A 21,794-nucleotide genomic window follows, 5' to 3' on the forward strand; every position below is an offset into this window, starting at 1 on the left:
TTTTTACAAAGCTTCTGCTTATTATTTAAAAAAAGTCAAATACTTTCGATACTCAAGCAATCAAAAACACTGTACCTACCTCAAAATCGAATCAAATAAGTATAAGAGCTGAGTCCTAAATTTTATTTCAGGTGGTTGAAGTAGTAGAAATTACTGTTATGTACAATGTCAAAATGAAATGTCACATAGTTGGACAACGGATTCTAAGGAGTATTGTTCATGAATTAAGAGTTGAAAAATGATTCAATATTGCTGAAAGGTATCAAACTTCCATACAAACACAATAATGAGTATTTTTAATATTCGTTTTGTACATTTTTGGATTGATGTAGCAAAATAATATATTTATAAATCAATTTCCCAGATGACATCCAGATTAATTATGAGCAAAGGTGTACCATGTAAATAGACTAGTGATACAAAACCCCATAGTATGATAAAATAATGAATAACAACTTATTTAGCCTCTAATTTCATAAAATATTGAAATTCAGAATGGTTCCACTTTATTTATATTCAACTTTCACTGCCCAGAAGAAGGATGAAAAGAGAATCACCATTTTACGATAGGTTCCTCCCTGTATAATATCACCATCAATGGCATTTTATTTTCTTACGCTGTGATTATTATTTTTTTATTCTTGAGGAGATAACTTCTTAGTATTGAGTGAGTAGCTACGCGTGAGTGATCTCATGAAACATCAATAATTTGTTAGGGGCATTATCTTCCATATTATTTAAGCAAAATGTGCATGTTCGACGACACCAAATAACTTCGGGCAATGCTAGACATCACTGTTAGTTTTCTTTTACTACTGCAAAGTACTTCTACAAGTTTATCTGATGATAATATTCAGATGTTTGAAAAATATGAAGTTTTAAAATCCCGCTCTTTTTGTAACAGCTAACTGAAAATATTTTTTTATTTACCAAAGCTGTCATAATTTATACTTGAACAGAGAGAAAAACAAGCATAGATGTAAATATTACTACTATAAAAAAGGGTCTGGATTTTCGTAGTTGCTACCTGAAGATGTTTTTTTATTTACAGAGTTACCATTACTCTTATATTTTATAAGTCGTGACAGCTATGTTACTCTTATCCCAAACATTCTTCAAATTATCAGGGCGACTACATTAATTTTCGGTTTCTACTTTTTCAACAGAGTGACATGTCATATTACTTGAATCACTGCTTATATTCAAAGATGAAAATAATTACAAAATGTAACTCTTTGTACCTCAACTTACTTTTATTATTTTACAAAGCTGTTAGTATTATTATTTTCTTAAGGTGAGAACATATAAATAATAAGTATAAAGTAATCACTAGAGCGTGAACGACGGAGAGTAACATTGAGGTTTTGTTGCAGAGTTATGAGTGTAAACCCTTGTTGGACTGGGAGAAGAATTGAGGATCGACATGGGAGTAACTCCTCCCAACAGGATACAACACAAGCAATATGCAGCATGATTATGATATTTTCTCAAACGCAATTTTATCTCCAACCAGTTATCAAATTAAAAAAATAAAACCAGATTCTGAAAGCTTGATAGATTCTGATTTATTTTATTCAATAAAATCACCTCAAACCTCAATATCAGTCTCTATAAGAAGCCGAATGCACGAGCAACCCTTCGCCACATGGTACCTTGGCAAATCATGAAATTCATTCTTGATACAACTGATAAGTTCGTCTTTAGTGTTGCAGGGGGTTCGGTTTGTTTGTCGTTCCATCACGCCCTATATAAAAAACGGAGGTGTGGCACGGATTAAAGTCCTCAAATTCCCTCCTAACCTTCCGAACGAACGTCTCACTGAGTCCCAGATTTCAAGCAGTTGCTATGTTGTCGCTCCCGGCACAGATTCTGAGGAGGGCTACGTGACTTCCGAATATTTGCGCTAAGGTATTCGTCTATTGATTCTATTTTTTCAAATGGTGTAGGTTAGTGATATTTCGTTCGAGAACGTAAAGGCTCCATGAGCCGGCTCTTTGAAGTGCACGACAGGAACGGGCTCCTGATTGGTGAGGAGTCAGCTCTCTCTCGCTTTTTTTCTCTTGAAGGCGAACGTGATTCGCCAATATATATGGTTTGTCTCTGTGCACTGCTTAGTGCACTTAAGAGAGGGGGATGTTGGCAGCCTGGTACATACACACAGCAACAGCACAGTTAGCACAGGAACGGTTCAAGAGAGGAGAAAAAAAGTAAGTAAAAAATGAATTAGTCAAAGCAGGAAAATGAGGCAAACTTGGACTCATATTGATGACTCCAAAGCAGAGTGCATTGTCTGCAAGACCAAAATTTCATATAGGGCCAGCTCAACAAACAACTTCCACAGGCACCTGAGAACTGTCTTCCCAAAAATTCCACTAGAGAAGCGACCAGTTAAACCTGGTATTAATGAAGGCGCCAGTGGGTCATCTGTACATATTGCTGCTGCTGCAGTGTCAACAGCATCATTCATCAGTACAACACCACATTTCCCTAAAACATCAACCCAGAGCTCAATGAAAAAGTTTTTTCAAAACTCTCAGACCCCTTCAAGAGAGGAAAAAAATACCAAAGAGCTGGCTAAAATGATTGCAACATATTTTCAGCCATTTTCAGTTGTGGAAGACAAGGTTTTCAGAAAGTTTACACATGCACTCAATCCGGTGTATGCCATTCCAAGTAGAAAACCCCTCTCTCAGAAAGTGATCCCAAACCTGTATCACTGAGAACGTGCTTCACTGCAAGAGATGATTAATAAAGCCACAGCAGTTTGTCTAAAAACTGACTGCTAGACATCCCAAGCCACCACATACTCCTTGTTAGTTACATGTCACTTTATTAAAGACTACAAAATGGTGGCCTTTTGTAACGAACAAACTCCATCACCAAATATTGTCTTCCTCCCTTCGTTATTCTTTATTAATTAAACCCTTTTATTATTAAGAGCGGGAGGATTTTAAAGTACTGTATATATAAAAAGAATTACTATAAAAGGTCGTAATAAATTAAGAGAACACAAATAAATACACTATCAAACTTATTACATTCCGCATATTTTGGTTTATTTTACTCGTCCTCACACGTACTACAATTTCTTCTGGATTTTTTTTAGTTCAGTGACAGATAAAAATCTGAGAACTTAGCAGATGAGCTGCTTGTCTATAATTCTTAATATGATTCTAGTAAAAGCCTGAAAGTTGTTTAATTTACTTATACGTTGTCACTGAGCATAGTGTATTATTCATTTTTACAAAAAAAAAAAAAAATAGAGGTTTAATTTATCTTTCAAACTCATTGCTACAAACTTAACCCATTCTCTTCTCGTGATCCCACATTGGATCACAAAATATCTTAAATGAAGAGATTTTTAGAATCAAATTATTTTTTATACATGGATCATTAACTCGCTAAATTCCTAGATTAATACATTTTCTGTACTTCATAACTTTTTCCAGTGGCATTTCTTAATAACATATGAGAGTTACAAGGTGTTTATGAAAATCATATTTTTTTTAATTATTTCGAAGATGGCGAATTTTAAAAAGTAAGTTATATTTCATTCGTATTATTATTTATATTGCATATTGGCTATAATATTACCTTTTTATGTAACTAAATAGTAACTAATAGTTTTTTCAAAGTTCAAAATGAGTATCAATCTGGTGGTCCCGTTTGGGATCACCAGTAGAATACATGAATAAAATACTAATTTATATTTTTTGAAATGGACACTATGTATGAACAAAGTTATTGATCTATTATTTGAGGATGAGGAGGGAAATGATATATTCATTGAACCACCTAATGTTCGGGATTTAACAGATGAGGATTCGGGAGATGATAACCTTGATGGAATCCTACAATCCGACAATTTGTAGGCTCAGCAACTACATGTACCTGCAGATTCGCGTCCGCATAATAAAAACACTTTATATGATCGTCATGGTGATAATGATGTCCAATCTCCCTCATCTACAAATATTAGAGGGAAGCGACAAAAAGTTGTAAAAGAAGTTTTATGGACAAAGAGGAACAACGCTGGAGGATTTGGTTTGTTTCCTGAAGGCAATTTTTCCAAGTACTCGTCATTATCTCCTGTAGAACTAATTGAAATATTTTTCGGAGATGATATCCTTATATATATTCAAATTGAAATGAGTAAATATTCCTTAAAAAAAGAATTGGCATGATGTAAAAGTGGAAATCAAGTAGCTGAAGCTATTTTTGGTCATATTACTATTGACTGGATGTAATAGTCTACCCCGAAAACACATGTATTGGTCAAGAAGTTTAGATATTTTCAATACTGCTGTATCTAACTCTATGAGACGTGATAGATTTGATACAATACTAAAATGTTTACATTTTAATGCCTCTTATGTCACGGATATTTCAGACAAGTTTATCAAAATACGTCCTCTTATACACCATTTGCAAAAAAAAAGTTAACGGAATACTTTTTACATTCAAAATGTATATCCCATGATGAAGCAATGATCAAAATATTTTGGGAAACATGGGTTCAAGCAAGCAATATTAAATAGACCTATTTGTTTTGGTTATGAATGTGGTATCAAAATATAACTTGAGATTATTTGTATGCCTTCGATGTATATGTTATGTATTGTCTTTTATTTACTTTTAGATCATGACGTAGGGATTTGTTTTAAATAGATAGTAAGGTACCTTGTGTTTTTACGAGTTGGTATATTTTTGTAGTCATATGTATGTACATCCTTTTAAATGTAATCCCTTACAGAATATATGTTTTAGTGTATGATTGTACCCCCAATCCAAAGGTGTTCTTATTGGCTTTACTCCGGTCCGTTGATTACGTCTGTTGGTGGTGTTCGTAGAACATTACAGTATATCAAGGGAAAAATAAAGAGACTCATTGACCCAAGGTGGAATGTCAATATCAAGCTTTAGATATTAAAGACACAGTTGTGACAATACAAGCAACACTAAGAAGCATTGTGGAAGGATCGAATGTGCGAAGAAGAGCAGAGGGAAGAGCTATAATGTCTCTCATTGATGAACAATTTATTTTGCACCTAATTATTTTTGAAGACGTTCTTAGGACAACTAAGTTCATGTCGGATCTGCTACAAGGATCTAATTTTGATCTTGCGGCAGCTGATGATTTGCTGCATTCTGTTATTACTACCCTTTCGAGAAAAAAAAAAGAATCAGAGGAAGAATGGGAACAAATATTAGAATGGACAGAGAGCCTTATGTCAAGCCAGAGTACCTACTACTTCCAAGCAAATGATTTTGCACACTAATTAACATTTGAAAAGAATCTCAAGTTGTTTTTTTTAATTTGGTTCAAATATCGACAATTCAACTTATAATTATATTAACTATAGAATATCTACATTAGAACCCAAGGATAAATTAGTATCAATTCTTATTGACGAAGTCTATTCCTCCCAGCGTGTAGAGTATTCAAATGGGAAATTGTATGGTTGTGGAAATAATGGAACTCCAACAAAAACAATATTATATTTCCATATAAAAAGTGCTTTGGGAAAATATAGCGATATGGTTGCAATGATACCCATTCTTACTATAAATTCATCGCTTATAAAAGACTATTTCTATTAAGTATTGGAAATTATAACTAAAATTGGATGTAAGACTGTAGCTGTTATACTAGATGGGCATTCAGCAAATCGAAAATTTTACTTTGATGAACTACGGATTAACGAAAATCATCCTTACACTTTGAATCCTTTTTCTGCGGAAGAAGAAAACATATTTATGGTTTTTGATCCAGTTCACCTTTTCAAAAATTTCTACAATAACTTTTTATGCGACAATTTTTTAACTAACCTTCTATTAAAGATGTTAAAATACTAGCTGCCAAATTTGACAAAGTAGAATCAATTTATAAAAAAGAACTTGGCATGGGTATCAAATATGCTCATAAATTATCACATCAAGTCATTCATCCCCGGCCAATTGAAGAAACTAAAGTCAACTTGGCAGTTAGTTTTTTTGATGAATCTACCATAAACGCATTAAACTATTATGGAAATAAAGAAGTAGAAAATCGAAAAAAATTTCGAAACTACAGAATTTTTAAACATCATTAAAAGAATTGCGTAAACGTAGACTCCGTAGTATCTCATATTAAACTAAGAGATGATAGCCTAAAAACCAATTTCCTTTGATGAAAGGGGAAATTCATTTGGTGAATGGTTGGTAAGGTGGCAAAACATTTCAAATTGTCGAAATGGTTTGTCAAAAGAAACATTCAACACAGCAATTCACACGGGTAAAACTTTGGGGAGGCAGGCTACTTATCTCTTTAAAAAATGCACAATTCATTTTAAGGAGAAAGATAAATTCGTATCATATAGAACGTAGATTCGCGTGGTATCGGCAACTTGGTGGAGGAAATTATTTTCTAAGATGTAGGCAATTTTTAGAAAGCGAAAAGAAAATAAGAATAAAATTTTTATTAAGAACTAACATTTCGTCATTTTCATCTCTCAAGGAGGTTTTCAACAAGAAATGACAGTGGTAAACGTGAAAGATGGTGTAAAGGAATTTAAAAAAATTGGTTCATCACATAGACATTTCAGATTTCGACGGAATTGCCGATGTTGAAAGTATACTTTATTATGTGAGCGGCTTCATAGCACATTCAATTTTAAAAAAATTACCACAGCAATGTTGTAGAAATTTAATTTGTACCTCATTGGATGATGCAACAATAACAATAGAGGAGACGGGAAAACAGCAAATATTAAGTTCATTCTTAGATTATGTTAAATGAGGAGGGCTAAAAAAAACTATGAGACATTTTATATATGGTTACAATGCATTATTATAAAATGTTGTATAAGATTTTCGAATCAAGAGTGATCATGGAAAAATTATTAAGTTTCAGTGCCCCGACACAAGTGTTTCCTACTACAATGGATAGAGTTATAAAAGAAAGGTCAATTTGTTAAAAAAGTCAAAAATACTTAAGATCATATCTCCTAGACTATAGATCCAAATAGGATAAAATTTCACATGAGTTAGTTTCTACCCATAGGGATCAATTGTGCAGTTTCATTAATATCGGAGAGGGTATGATTACACCCCTAGGGTGAACTGAGGACAGAGATAAATAAAAGAACGTACTCAAATGAGTTATAATTTTACACTGAAATGGAAACCGGGGAAAAATTAGGTAGTTGCAGATGCACTTTCGAGAAACCTATATTGGAAATCGGTAAGATATTGGTACAGTTCGGAAGAGCATACTACAAAATTTACACGTATCCCATCAAGGAATAGTTAGAACAAAACAACGTGCAAGAAGTGGCCAGGAATTAATTCTGAAATTGAAAATATGACAAGGAAATACAAGGAATGTCAAAGCTTAATACAAAGTTTGGAGCTGGAGCATTATAGCATGTCAATCAGTTGCAGTTGATATATTCACGGAGAAAGGAAATATTTATTTGATTTATGTCGATCGATACTCAGGATTCCCAGCACTACACTACTGCAAGAAAAGTAGTATAAAATCATGAATAATCAAAAAACTAATTGAAAGATATTTTGTTGACTCAGCACAAATTGGGGCACAAATTTCCCTTTAAAAGAATTGTAGAACTTTTTAGATAAATGAGGAGTTGAGTAGAGATGTTCATCCCCCCAAAATCCCCAATCAAATGGTTTAGCCGAAGCAAATGTGAAGAGGCTTAAATATAAGGTAAAAAAATTAAGATCAGGCGGTCGAGTGGATATGTCAAAGATAAATCGCGGACTACTGTAGATGAGAAATACACCGAATGAGAATGGAATGAGCCCTGCTAAGTTAGTTCTACGATATAATATGAGGTCAATTACCTAGGAAATCCAATAAAATTAGTTGATCTCATTATTGGGAAAAGGGCTTGTTATGTATTTAGTATTATAAATGTATATTGTATTAATAAGATCTAGATGTTGGGTAGAATTTCATATGATATACATATATTCCGACATCTATAGTATTTATATCTACCTATATAAATATATTAGCGAGTATATAATAAATAAATTCATTTACAACCCTTCCTAAGACCAATAGACATACAACAAAAATTGTCTGTATTAATATAGATTATTGAATATTTATAAATGCATGAGAGGGACCGCTATTAGACTATTCGAATGTTCAAATCTGATTTTCACTCTGCTAGCTAGAAATTCGTTTGGCATATCCCTTGAAATCTAGGCTCTAACATAATCCCCATTCCTCTAGCAGCATTTTAGTATTGGGATATTAAATTTGTAACAATAATTATCTTTTTTGTTTAAATAGTAATTACATCCTAAAATGAATTTACTTGTTAAAATTTTAATTTGTATTCATATTGGATAAATAATAATAAAAAATTGGTCATTAAGAATTTCAATAATGGGGAAGGTAATGGTGAAGTTGATGAAATATGTGACTAACTGCCCTCTTTATCTTTTTGAATCTCCAGTTGAACCACATGATTAGAAAATTGTCAACCTTGCATATCTTATTAGTTATACCAGGTTTTAATTCAAATTATGAAAATCATTCCTCAGCATCAATCTTGTAAGAAAAAGGGAAAGAATAAAAATATCATTCTTTAGAAAAATTTTAATTAGATCTAGGAATGATAAAATATTGGGATTTACAGTCTATGCAAAAAATATATAAAAGTTTCTGGTGTCTAACGCCACTTAGAACATCCCTAAAGACTATTTAAATTATTTTAGCAATAATAATACTTTACTACTATCAGTCTATGATTATGTAGAGAGAAAAAATAAGTTGGTTGGGGCTAGAACATAAATGTTAGATCGAAAAGCATCTATGATTCCTATCAAGGATCTAAAAAAAATATCCAGTGTTACAAAAAATATGATTTTTTTAGTAACGAATTTTTTAGCTAGCATAAATTTGTCAATATAAAATCTTCCAACAATCGGAACAAACACTTTATATATTAAAGTATCACAATAAAAGAGTATTATATATTCATTTCAGTTAATTTGGTCAAGATTTATGAATAATTTAACATAAAATCTAAAATCGGGGATCCTCTATTTTTGAAGAAAAAAGATTGAGGAGGGAAAAATGGATTAACAACAGAAAATATCATTATAACGTCTAAACTGTTGGAATTTATCACAGATCCACTTTGAAGAATATAAAATAAGCTTGTACTTCCTACTTTTAAATTAAATATATGTATATATAATATATGTTTGATTGAAGTGTATAGATAATTCCCTTGTTCATATGACCCAATATGTGTTAATGGTCTAACATTATTGATATTAATTATAATACTCTTAATTTTACACGAAATTAAATGAAGACCCATGCTTAAGGGAATATCACACAAAATAAATGAATATAAGTTATGTACAAGACATCAACATGGACCAAGACATTTGATTTAAATTAAAAGTTCAAAAATAATATTAAAGGGGGTTTTTAGTTCATCTGCGAAAGGAAGTTTCATAATACATACAACAATTGGAAATAAGGCTACTTTTGAGGACACTTGGTCGAAAACCTCATTGCCGAAAGCAACTTTGCCGAACGGACGCTTTGACGAGAAAAATAATAAATATAGTTGATTATGATTCATACTGCAATACTATGTAAATATCTACTAGACTACCCCAATGACACACACATATTGAAAAATAAAGAGACAAGACAACCTCAGGATAAAGAAGTGTTGATCAGAATTTGACCAGGTACATATCAGCTACAACACCTTCGATCTGAACGACTGATCCATTCACATTGTCCATTGAATCTCAATCATAGATTGATTTACTCCTATTCTTTAAACATATTTCTTTTTCCTAATTTATTTATTAGACGGTTGTCACAATTTTTGTTACAACGGTTCTATTAGCTGTTTGAGCCCACTTTTAAATCATTTTCATTATTTAATTAATCAATAAACACTTAATTATTGCAATTCGTGGCAAGTAGCTAAAATATTTTATCTTTAAAATTTGAGTAACATGATTGGGAACCATAATTATTTAGTATTGCTGGATGAATCATCAAATGTATATATCATTCGAGAAGGTGCCCGAGCACGTTTTGAGGATATAGCCATGGATCGAAAATAACATAAATAAGAAATTCATTTCCTTACTTTAACTCATTTCAAAATTCACGGACTCAACCCAATACCTGGAACTCCCAATTGATTCCGTAGTCCCTATGGGTGTTTTTCTTCATTCCATTAATTTCTTATTTAAGGATCCAGACTCCATCCTTTGCAGAGCTTCATCGTACTGAATAAACCTTGAATTAAAACATTTTGAATTAATTAATTAAATGAAGAAAAATCAACACGACAGAAGTGATTTAAAATAATTACATAATCTGTGAAACAACTTGCCAAGTTACAACAATATGTAACATATATATATCACTCAAGTCCTCCGAACGGATAGAAATTGTCAATTGAAATGTGCATTACACATTAAATATTAACACTTTATAATTGTGGTTGCACATCCATCTTGATTCTAAGAAATTGATTCTTTCTACCCTTCGTGATCGAACTCCAGAAGAAGCATCATCATGATATTGATACTTCCATAACTAAGTGTTACGCGTACGGCATGAAGACGACAACTGAGCAGGTTTGAATCATAATCAGAAATATCTTCTTAATCTAAAGTACTCCTGATTTAGAATAATAAGAAATATTGTTAGGGGAGACCAGGTTCAATCACAAATTTTAATTAGGAAAATGGACTTGGTAGATTCATAGATCATATGCTTTTTATTTTAACAAATTGATTTAAACAATTTACGAAATAACAATGGGATTACGAGAGTTAGTTATGCTAATTTGTAATTTAAGTCAAAAAAGGGTCTGTAGATAGGAAATAATATTTAGCGACTCCGACGTTGCAATTATGGTCAAATTGAAGAAAAAGAAGATCAAGTACATAAATAACATAATCAGAGTATTTGGATATTGATATATTATTATAATTACATATTTTGAATATTAATATGTTTAACTCTTTATTGGCCGATTTATTAAAAGGCTGCTTAAAAATAATCGTTATTTTAAAAATCGAATCTTTTGGGTTTCTAAATGAGATCAAATTTATTTCTTTAATTTTTTTAATTATATTTTAAATATAACTCCATATGGCATCATTGGTTGATAATGTATACATATAAAACATATTTTTTATACACCATATTATCATATCTATTTATTCTTAATTTCTCTATATAATTACAAAAAACTTAAAAATAAATTTAATAGCCTTACTATTATGAAATTCAATAAAACAATTACGATCAATTACTAAACATAAATGTATCTTGCATTTAGAACATGTCATCCTAGAATAACTTAGGTATTTTCTACATCAATTTTTCTCGCTTTATATGTAATGACCAAATTCCTGTTTGATCATTTTGGAGTGGTATAAATGGTTTTTTTCTACTCTTAGCTATAGTTTCAATACTATTCTTCCTACATTGATGAAGGATTCAGATATTTCTATTGTAAATTCTGCTAACGATCTTCGATTCTTGTGTGGCAAGTTGAAAAGTTTGTAATGCCTACAATATAAAAGCCCTACATTCACTCTCGCAATATCCATCATATGTCAATACATTTTTATGTATCATCGTGGGGCTTTAACTTCAGTCCTATTTAAACTGATCAACATGTCTGCTAAATCCACAATAACCATATTCTTGTTGTACATTGATACAATTTTCGGGCTGTCTATACTTTTCATTTACTTTGTAGCTTTGAACAATCGATCTTTTTTTTCAATTGGAGGGACACCAAAAAAAAATTGAGCAGAGTTGATCCACACTATTGTCCAACCATCTCAGAATAACTAATCCTAAATTGCTATCAGTTCTGTAGTTGAACGATCCTCTTTCTTGCTTTTTGAATGGTATAACTTATACCGTATAAGTGATTTCAGAAGACACCCTTTTGCTCTTAAAGTAGCAATTGCTATTATGCCATTTGATTTTAAATATATCAATAACTCAAAAGTGGTAAACCAATTGTCAACAAATACAAATTTGTTTGTTTTTTGGGTTATACTGTCTTATGTACGTTAGAAAATTTAGTTTTTGAAGTAATTATTTTCTCATCTATTGAATTAATTGTTTCACATTCGATCGCATTGGGATCTTATATCCTCCATAGCAGGTAATATCTTGAAGAGCTTTCCACTTTCGTTAGTAAAGGAGAATTTTCAACAAAATGCAGAAATTGATGTAAAAGCTTATGCCTTATATTATTATGCATATAACCATTACTGCTCAATGATTCCATTTTGAGTCATATTGATTTAATTCATTTTGAACATGTAAATAATATATTGCAATCATGTAAAAAGGAAAAAAAACCTAAAAGTGAAATATATTAAGGATTTATCTTTAAAAAAAATCATTTTCTTATAAAATAAAAATATTGAGTAAGATAGATTTCAAATAAGTACTCCTGGTCTACTACGATTTCCTTCCCACGTCATTTCCAAATACAATGTTATATTTTGCACAAAAACTACTAAACTGAGTATAATAACTAATTTATAGATTCTAAAACATAAAAAAACTAATGTACTTTATGGTTAAACGGATTACATTTTTGAAAAATCCGAAACAAAGAAAATGATGCCATATGGAATCAGGGTCCTATAAAAGTATATATATTATATTAAACTAAATGTATAAAGACTGGGACTATAGAAAGATTTCCATACTTCCAGAATAAGATAACCTGATTCGTTCTCCCTTATAGGTATGTTACAAAGTCTCAAAAAAGTCAAATATAAATTTGAAAATAGGCTCTTACGTTGTGTATGGAGTGTTTCTTCCAATAAATATCTTAATTATTAAAATCCATTGACTATTCACTGAGAAATCTAGACATTTGTGGTCGAAAATTAAATCCGTATTATCCTTTCAAAAATATTGATATGTATTTACTTTTATTGACGTCATACATTTATTCATAATTGAAGGAGACACCATCTTGGGGGCTGAAAATTGATATTTTTATTATATAAAATGGACAAGTTTTCAACTTAATTTTGATAAAACTACATCAAATGACTATAAATAAAAAAGACTTAACACTTGTATTAAATACTGCTTAATTAAGGGATTTAATTCAAAAATCCGTAGTGTTGGTTCGGTCTAAAAAGACTACAGGCCTATCAGTCCAGTCCTAATAAAGTTTGTCATTCCTAGGACCGGTCCTTATAGGACTTTTATAGTAACTACAACAGCTGAAATGAAATAGTTACTAACTACATCATTTCAGTTGGGGAAGATTCATCATAACTTCTTTCGATCAAAGAGACAAGATATCTCAAGTGGAGCTGAATGGCTAGAAATTATTATTATACGTTCTAGTTATTATTTTCTTGGTTTAATATTATTTAATCCTAATTAGAGGTAAAGAAAATAAAAAAATAACTAGGAACAAATCTTTAAGCCATGTAGTGAAATGAGGACCAACATGATCAATAGCTGGAAAATGTCTTGGTGCACTGAAACTTTTTTTGTTCGCCAGAGGTACTGTTCAGTTAATAGTTATTATTTGGAGATATCATTAGGAATTATGATGTTGTCTAATATATTTTCCTTCTGATAAGATGCTCATTCGAGGTCCGGAAGACAGACTTACCACGGAGTTATCTCACTAACACAGAATACCCTATGTATTTTGTTGTCAGCTGTCGATTCTCTCTTCTCACTTGATACATTTTGGCTATTTCATAATTTGACCTTTTTCTTAAATATACAATCTAGTAAGTTATTCTATAAATATGCTCCGTTTATAAAATACCAGGAATACAATTTCTTGTTGATGCCTCGACATTTATACAATATATATATATTGGCCATTTTATTATTTCTATTTAGAAATTTTGGCTATTTCTTCATAGAAATAATATAATAACTTTTCATAACTACTCTTTAAATAAAATATTATTAAGCAATATTATAATACAATATCGAATAAAATACTAAGTAGATTTTAATAAAATATATAATTTATTTTAAAAATGGTGAAGAAATCATATGAAAGTGATAGTTTGCGAGTATATAAGATATAAATAGCGGTTGGTATGATTAACTTATTTGGCTAACTACCAGATCATTTCGGCCATATTTTCTGTTTCCTTTTAGAGGAAAGGTTGCGTGATACAGTATAGCTAACTACGTGTTACCTTAACTACAGAAGATTTTTATAATATGGAGTTTTGTTAACCCACTAATTTGTTTATTGGAGTTCAAAGATTCTGCGTTATTTTTTCATATATTGTTAATGTAAAAATATATATATTTTAATTATGGAGTCTAAATCAAGTCTCGAGTCCAAGTTCCCACCTCTGACAATAATTCACCATTGTAATTGTATCTTAAATTAAACATTTATTATTATGCTATTTATTATAATAATAAAATTTAATAAATTATTAATGTATAATTGAAAACTCTTTTTCTCTTGGGTAGGATATTCAAAAAAAGAAAATTTAGAAAAAAATAATTTCATTTTCCCCCACAGCAATTTTAGAGTGTGAGGTGCGCTTCATCAATCATCCCCCTTAATTATTTATTATCATACCGTATGTTACAAAATGCCGATTTACAGAGAGGGAAAATCTTGTGCACTGAAGTCTTATAAGTGTTTTGGGAATCCCCGTAGAAATACTGGATTTTTATTAGTTAAATTGAGGAAATCAATTTGACGTCATTTTTATGTAGATAAATTCTTAATCTTTCACACGGTCTAAATTTTTTTCAGTCCGTTGCTTCGTTTAATCGTACCATCCGAGGAAACTTCTCATGATAGCCTTCAAAATCACAGATAAAGTGCAATTGTTCAAATAAATGTTATAATGGACTTTAAAACATTTATTTATCTAGTATCTTATAAACTTAAAAAAAAAAAAATTATACGTCGTGCATCAATTTCAACCCGACATTATCACCTTCAATCTTTATTACTGAGCTATTTGAAATGATTTATTCTAAATTTTTAACTTCTACTTTTTTTTCAGTATATATATAAGTCACTGCCTGAAGAGCGTGGAAAGGTTTCATTTTCTCGATTTTTATCTTATACAATTCAATTTCAGCTATTTTAATTACAATTAATAAAAAATGTATATTACCACTAAAAATCGAGTAAAGTGAAGGGTCTTACATAGAAGCGCATATCTTTTTTATTTTTTCTTCAAGTGCTAAATATCCTAGCTTAAGTTACAGAATAGACCTTACATTTCAATTTTTTTTAAATGCTTTTAAAAAAGATTTGATTTTGTTTCAATTTAGTTTTTAATATTTTATAATATAATATAATAAAATATGCTAGTTAGGTTACGTGTTTATATATTACATTAATATTCCGGGGAAAAAATTAAACCGTTTATAATTGATTAATTAATCAATTATTTTGAATATGAAGCATCTATAAACTTATTTTAAACTCCTTACATCTAAATTATTTTTCATATTTTAATATTATTACTTAAAAACTCATGAAAAGTTCAAATTTTTTTATAATTAATAATTAAAAACCATAATTAACCATATTAGATAATTAAATGAAGTGTCGAATAAAAAAAATTAGAGCCGTTTCACTAGCGTTTAAATATACATATATTTACATTTATTAAAACAAATAAATTAGTTAATGGAATTAAACATTGACAAAGGAATGGATATTAATATTAGTTATAAACATTTAGAGTGGGAGCCGGATTCTGAATTGGAATGAATGGATATGTAAAGTTGTATTAAACATATAGTTTGATAAATATCACTGAAGTTTACAACTATAAATAAAGTTACATATTCAAATTTCATTGTATTATATTATGAAAATACACTCAAAAATTTGTTGAAGGAGTGTATAAGTCACTTTTTAAGGTCTCGTAACTTGTCTTAAGATCCATTGAAGGTATTAATTCGCAGTTATAGATACATAACTCTGGTGATTCAAGTCCCTTGAGTGACTACGTATAGTGCAGCCTGCTTCCTACTCTTCAAATAAGAAAGAAGATGAATGAAGAGACGAAGAAAATCGTTCTCATCTCACCATTTCAATTCTAGGTTGCTCCAAATGTACTGAGCTGAACATATTTCCTCCCTTACATCTCTCATTTCCTCGTGCTCTCCTTGTTATGTATTGTCTTTTATTTACTTTTAAATCATGACGTAGGGATTTGTTTTTAGTAGATAGGTAGGTACCTTGTGTTTTACGAGTTTGTATATTTTAATAGTCAAATGGATGTACATCCTTTTAAATGTAATCCCTTACAGAATATATGTTTTAGTGTATGATTGTACCCCAATCCAAAGGTGTTCTTATTGACTTTGCTCCGGTCCTTTGCTTCCGTCTGTAGGTGGTGTTCGTGGAATATTACACTCCTACGATCCGATCTTTGAGTGCTTCCTCGTATCTTCTTAATGATTTGCCTCACCACATACAACCACCTCTTGTACTGATAGATCCTGGCTCACAACGCAGAAAGAATCAGTGATCTTGCCTAATCTTATGTTATGCATGTTCTTCCTACCATGAGTCTTTTCGAATATGAATAATCCATCATGTCCGAAGTCTAATGATAATTAAGTGAATAGCACTTCTTCTATTTGAATTACTGTCGTGTTTGTTTATTTTTCTTTATTCATATATTTATTAATATTACTTATTTTGTCTCTGGTTCGAACAAATTAGTCATTACATAACAAGTAGTTATTCAGGGAGTACTAAAGAAGTTCCTGGATTATTATACGTCAAGGTTAATATAATTATACATTAAATTAAGGATGCGAGTTTTCCTGCCGGCGAGCTTAATCCTATATGAATTTTCCCAGTACGAACTTTCCCTATACAAATTTTTCCGTATGCGAGCTCTCCTGACACCTATATAAAGCACTTGATTTTAATGGCAATTTTTGTGTTCTACGGCTTTAAGAACAAAAATAATTGTGCGTTTCAGCTTGCACACAAAAATGCTGTTGCATGATGTAAGGAATGTTAAGGATTTGCAAGGTATAGTAATATTTATAGAACATGAAACATAATTACAAAATATCTTAAATATTATAATTTATACATATACAAATATAAACTATACGAACTTTTTTACATGTATATACACCTAATTTCTAATATAAGCATAAAAAACTATGACAATCGACTGGTTACATAATGCAATACTCGTAAGATTTTCCTAATAGAAGTCTAGCGTATACAAATTGTAGGAATATAATATCAATTCCATGATTTATCCTTAAGATACAGGGCTAAAATTTGACATTCAGTTTTGAGTTCATACCAGGGAATATACATCGCAAGACTATTTAGTTCAGATTTAGACTGTCCAAATAAATTAGTTGAATTGTACAAATTAGCAGTTAGTATAACCCTAGGATAAGTTCTAATTTGCTGAGCTACACTCAAACGATGCACGAGGCCTGCATAATCTGCATCCCGATAAATACTATGAGAATACTCTTTGAGGCTTGTATATTCATGCTTGTAAGTCAATGACATGTTTGGTTCCATTTTTTCCAATTGATCAACGATTTTCATTCCAAGTTTGAGAGATGTCTGTTGAAAGTCTCTAAACAATTCTGCTAACTGACTCCTGATGGCTTTAGCAATGGGACAGGGTGTAGTTCCATTCAAAATATCCTCATAGTTGGGGAGATCTTCAAGCTTAACAAATAAATTTGAGCCTTCAGATGCACCCACAAGGACTTTCCCAATGGTAGCATTCAAATTTCCTACTTTCACACTATTTATAGGAATGTCAATTTTCTCCAATTCTCTCTCAAATTCACATTTCGTTAAGACTTTTCTATTCAGAGCCCTCATTACATTTGTATATCTCTGCATTATATCAGTTCTACGTAGATCTTTTGTGGAGTAGGCATAAGAAAATACCATCATTATGACCACTGCGATCACTTCATCTTCATCAATGCTCAGATTATTATTGTCATCTTTAGAATAGTCTGCATTTGAGACAATTTGGAACCTATTTACCATACATGGTGATACATAAGGATAGAGATTCTGAAGTGCAGTTCCAACTTTGGACATGTAGCTAACTGACTTATCCATTAAAAGAATGTACATTTCTTTCCATGTTGCTTTATAGATGAATTGACGAGATACAAGAGAAGGTGGTCGAGATTGAAGTGTATTCTCCATGATAGCTAATTCAGAACTACAAAAATACAATTTATGAATTGATTTATCAACAACAAAAAATCACAAGCTAAAAAATGCGTAAAATTTCAGATAGGGGCCTGCCTATAATACTATAAATTAATAGTATTCTAGAATGGAAGTACTTTAGTACTAGTGTGCATTATATTTTACACGCCCTAATATTCAAGAAGGACAATTTTTTGTATTGGTTATTATGCTTTATGAATATGATTTTATCATTGTTATTGGAACAAGGTTAGGCAACAAGAAAATCCAAGAGCAAACACAGCTAGTAATGTGTCTATGAGACGGCTCTTTTAAGGGAACGACGGGAGCCGGCTAACCCCACATGATGGATTTCTTGCCTTTTTATGATAATTTTTTTCTTAAATTATGCAGCAGAGCAAAAAAATTGAAATTTTTTCTAAAAAAACATTAGGAGCTGTTTAGGAGACGAAGATACGGTTCTCCAAAAAGAGCAGGAATTCTCATCAACAAACAAAGCAGATTTATTAAGCAACTCTCTTCCTATTTCTGATGACGTCATAAGGAAAATTTTAAGGTTAAATGTAATACATAAAAGTGAAACAATTATAGTTTAAATTAGGGATGTACCGATACCAAATTTTCACACAATTTTGATACCATCTTTATAGACCATTCAGATTTCTTATTATGTATAAAGGAATTTCAAGAAAATTTGTAACTTTTTTAATGTTTTACTTTATATTAATTACGGATAGAAAAAAAACACATAAATTTATCAATCATAATTAGTTGTTAACAAATTTAAATTTAAAAAAGTTAATTACTCTCCGTACTCCGGAGTCAATAAATTTCTAGTGGCTCATATTAGGAAATTCTTAGATGTATAAAGTCAGCCCTTTGAGATCAAAGGGGCTTAAACTGTCTCCAGTTCCTGAGTTTTATATGGTTGCCCTAAAAATGGAAATATGTATAAAACAGTATTCGAGCATTTTTCAATGGATCCGTGACAGATACTGATGACTCAAACTTGACTGACAAAATATGAACTCGACTTCTCTTCTGTTATAAACAGTATTATTTAATAAACTTACAAAAAAGAAATATTTACTTAAAAATGTACTTAATGGCATCAGAGTAAACAGCTCAACCCAACTCCTACAGTAACGGTCTTTTTGAACGATTCATGATACAATTCAAATGTATGGGGTACTAAAAATGTCGATACTTCTGAAGTTACTTTCAAATAAATTTCCTGTATAAACCTGCAAATTTGTATAATTTTTCTATGTACTTTCCTCCCCTTGTTTTCTTTTTTTGAATTTGTCTGAGCGAAGTCGTCTAGTCTAGCTATTTTAACCGAATTTTTTTCTCCAAAAATGAGCTCAAATAAGTCTTATGTATTATCTATATAAATAAGTATGCATATGTATCGTTGGAATCCGCAGTTATTGAGCCGATTGCGATAAATGGTACTTCAAAAAGGCCTATTCTTGACGATTCCTATATAGATGCATTGGTAATAATTAATTAAAATTAATTGTATATTTCTTCAGTATCCATTAACTGAACCACTGAATGAAACTTCCCTCAGATACATAATTAGACATATTGTCTAAGTTTTCATGAAGATTGTTAGTCCAACATTGAATTGTAATTTTTTTTTTTTTTTTCATATAATTTTTCTATTTTGAAGTTATATACTTCTTACTAAAATTCTAATGAAAAATATCTTCTTTTTTGTGATTCAATGGGATCCTTGAATAAAGTATATCATGAAATTACAGACAAAAAAAGAACATAATTAAATATAATATATTTATACATATCAAGTACGAGTATGTATAATAAAAATAGGGTGTAACAAGTCTTCTCCATAGTGTTGGAATCTGAACTGAATGTTTCACCTAACAATATATTAGAAGTAAGTTAATTAATTGAAAAACATGCTAGACTATGACATTTACTAAAATTAAATTAAAATCTCATGTTTTATAATAGAAATGTATCTCAACAAACACTTACCTAAAATGTTTATTTTTTGTGACAAAAAATTGTTTATAACTGTAAGCATTAGGCAACCAGGGTTTTATGTTGATTTGATAAACAAAGGAAGACAACAGGGTAGTGAGATAACTTAACATTTTTAAGTTATTAAATTGGCAATGTAACATGACAATCCTCCGTAACAAGTATCCTCACTCTCCCCAATATAGCTAGAAGAAGAAGAATAATAATGATAAAGAAGTAGTCTGTAATCTTGTGCTGTTTATATATTTAATATTATAAGGAGAAGAAGTAAGGAATCACGGATCTGGGTGCTGAGTCTATTTCGAAAGGACCCATTGACTTTTGGCACATTAATCAATCATAGTCGTGGCCTTAGTGGAGGCTTGAAGAAATGGAAAAAAACTCCATCGATAGAAAGAAAAGAATATTTATTAATGAATCATTATTCATAGCTCTTGTCCGAAGATGGTAGCCTCGTATTATATATATATTTTTGTGTGTGTGAAGGATAGCTTAAACCTCTTTGTTGGTATTGTATGTACATGTTGAATTTAATAAAATATAATATTGTGGTACGTAATATTCTGTGCATTAGAAAGCGTTTTCATAACAAAATTATAAAGGGGTTGAGCTCAACTTTAGCATTAAAAGACGCTTTTAACGCTTTAAGCTCAACCATTAAACAAATAAGTGATAACATTAGATCAACGTTATTTGAAAATTGTTTTTAACCATTAGATAACGTTAATACAAGGCATAGACAACTTTCCTGTACAACCATGTATATTAACCATTGAGCAATCAAAATTAACGTTTACACGACGTTCAGACAACTTAAGGCTTACGTTAAGACAACGTTATATCAACGTTAAATTGTTACTTGGGGTACAACCTTATGAAAAAATCAACCAAACAATCAGAGGCCTCTCCAAAAAAATTCAGCCAGAAAATAAAAAAATGAAAACCCGACTGTGCCTGACAATTAAAGACTGACCAGACCCTAGTTTTATGGGCGCCACTTGGACCAAATATAATGTTGGAAAAATTGAGCCTGGCCCGAAAGTGGGTTTGGGTTGGGGTCACCTTTTTTTTCTTCGCACCCATTATGGCACCCGTGATTGAAGGCACACTTAGTATTTGCCTATATTGTCTTAAAGCATTAAATTGTCTATTTCACGGGTCATCTTTTCCAGTAAATAAGGTAACTCAGAAAAAAAACGTCGGTTCAGAAAAACAAAAAGAAAATAAATTGGAGGTTGCCATAGAATAAAAGTACTGCCTCTATTTAGATGATATTAAAAAAAAAAAACTTGAAGAAATTGGACATTATTTTATAAAAATTTAAAGTATCATTTTAGGACCCCTGGCATTGCCTGTTTTGCTTTTAGTAAGCTAAGCCCTTGAGGCTCATTTTTATGTATTATGAAACAAAAAGCCCTATATATTAATGAGTATTTTTTTAGGTTGTACTTTTTATAATATATAAATATTAAATGTATAAATACAAATTCAAAAATAAACGATTGAATGGAAAAATGAACTGCGAACGGAACGTTTTTTTTCACAAAATGAACGAGTGAA

At 30.8% G+C, this 21,794-nt stretch overlaps 1 long non-coding RNA gene across 3 annotated transcripts in view; it reads right to left on the bottom strand.

Annotated features, from left to right (window-relative positions):
• The window catches only part of LOC121128982 (uncharacterized), a 41,133-nt gene extending 30,442 nt beyond the window's left edge, over positions 1 to 10,691 (bottom strand). For 2 of the 3 annotated variants that reach the window (XR_011783572.1, XR_011783571.1), the window contains exons 1-2: positions 10,365 to 10,691; positions 10,137 to 10,288 (exon numbers count right to left, since the gene is read on the bottom strand). This is a non-coding gene — a long non-coding RNA (uncharacterized lncRNA). The remainder of the gene's footprint in view (positions 1 to 10,136; positions 10,289 to 10,364) is intronic. The other variant, XR_005868319.2, reaches the window with a different exon arrangement.
• Positions 10,692 to 21,794: the final 11,103 nt, after the last annotated feature.

Source organism: Lepeophtheirus salmonis, chromosome 14, assembly GCF_016086655.4.
Source record: "Lepeophtheirus salmonis chromosome 14, UVic_Lsal_1.4, whole genome shotgun sequence".
Taxonomy (NCBI): Eukaryota; Metazoa; Arthropoda; class Copepoda; order Siphonostomatoida; family Caligidae; genus Lepeophtheirus; species Lepeophtheirus salmonis.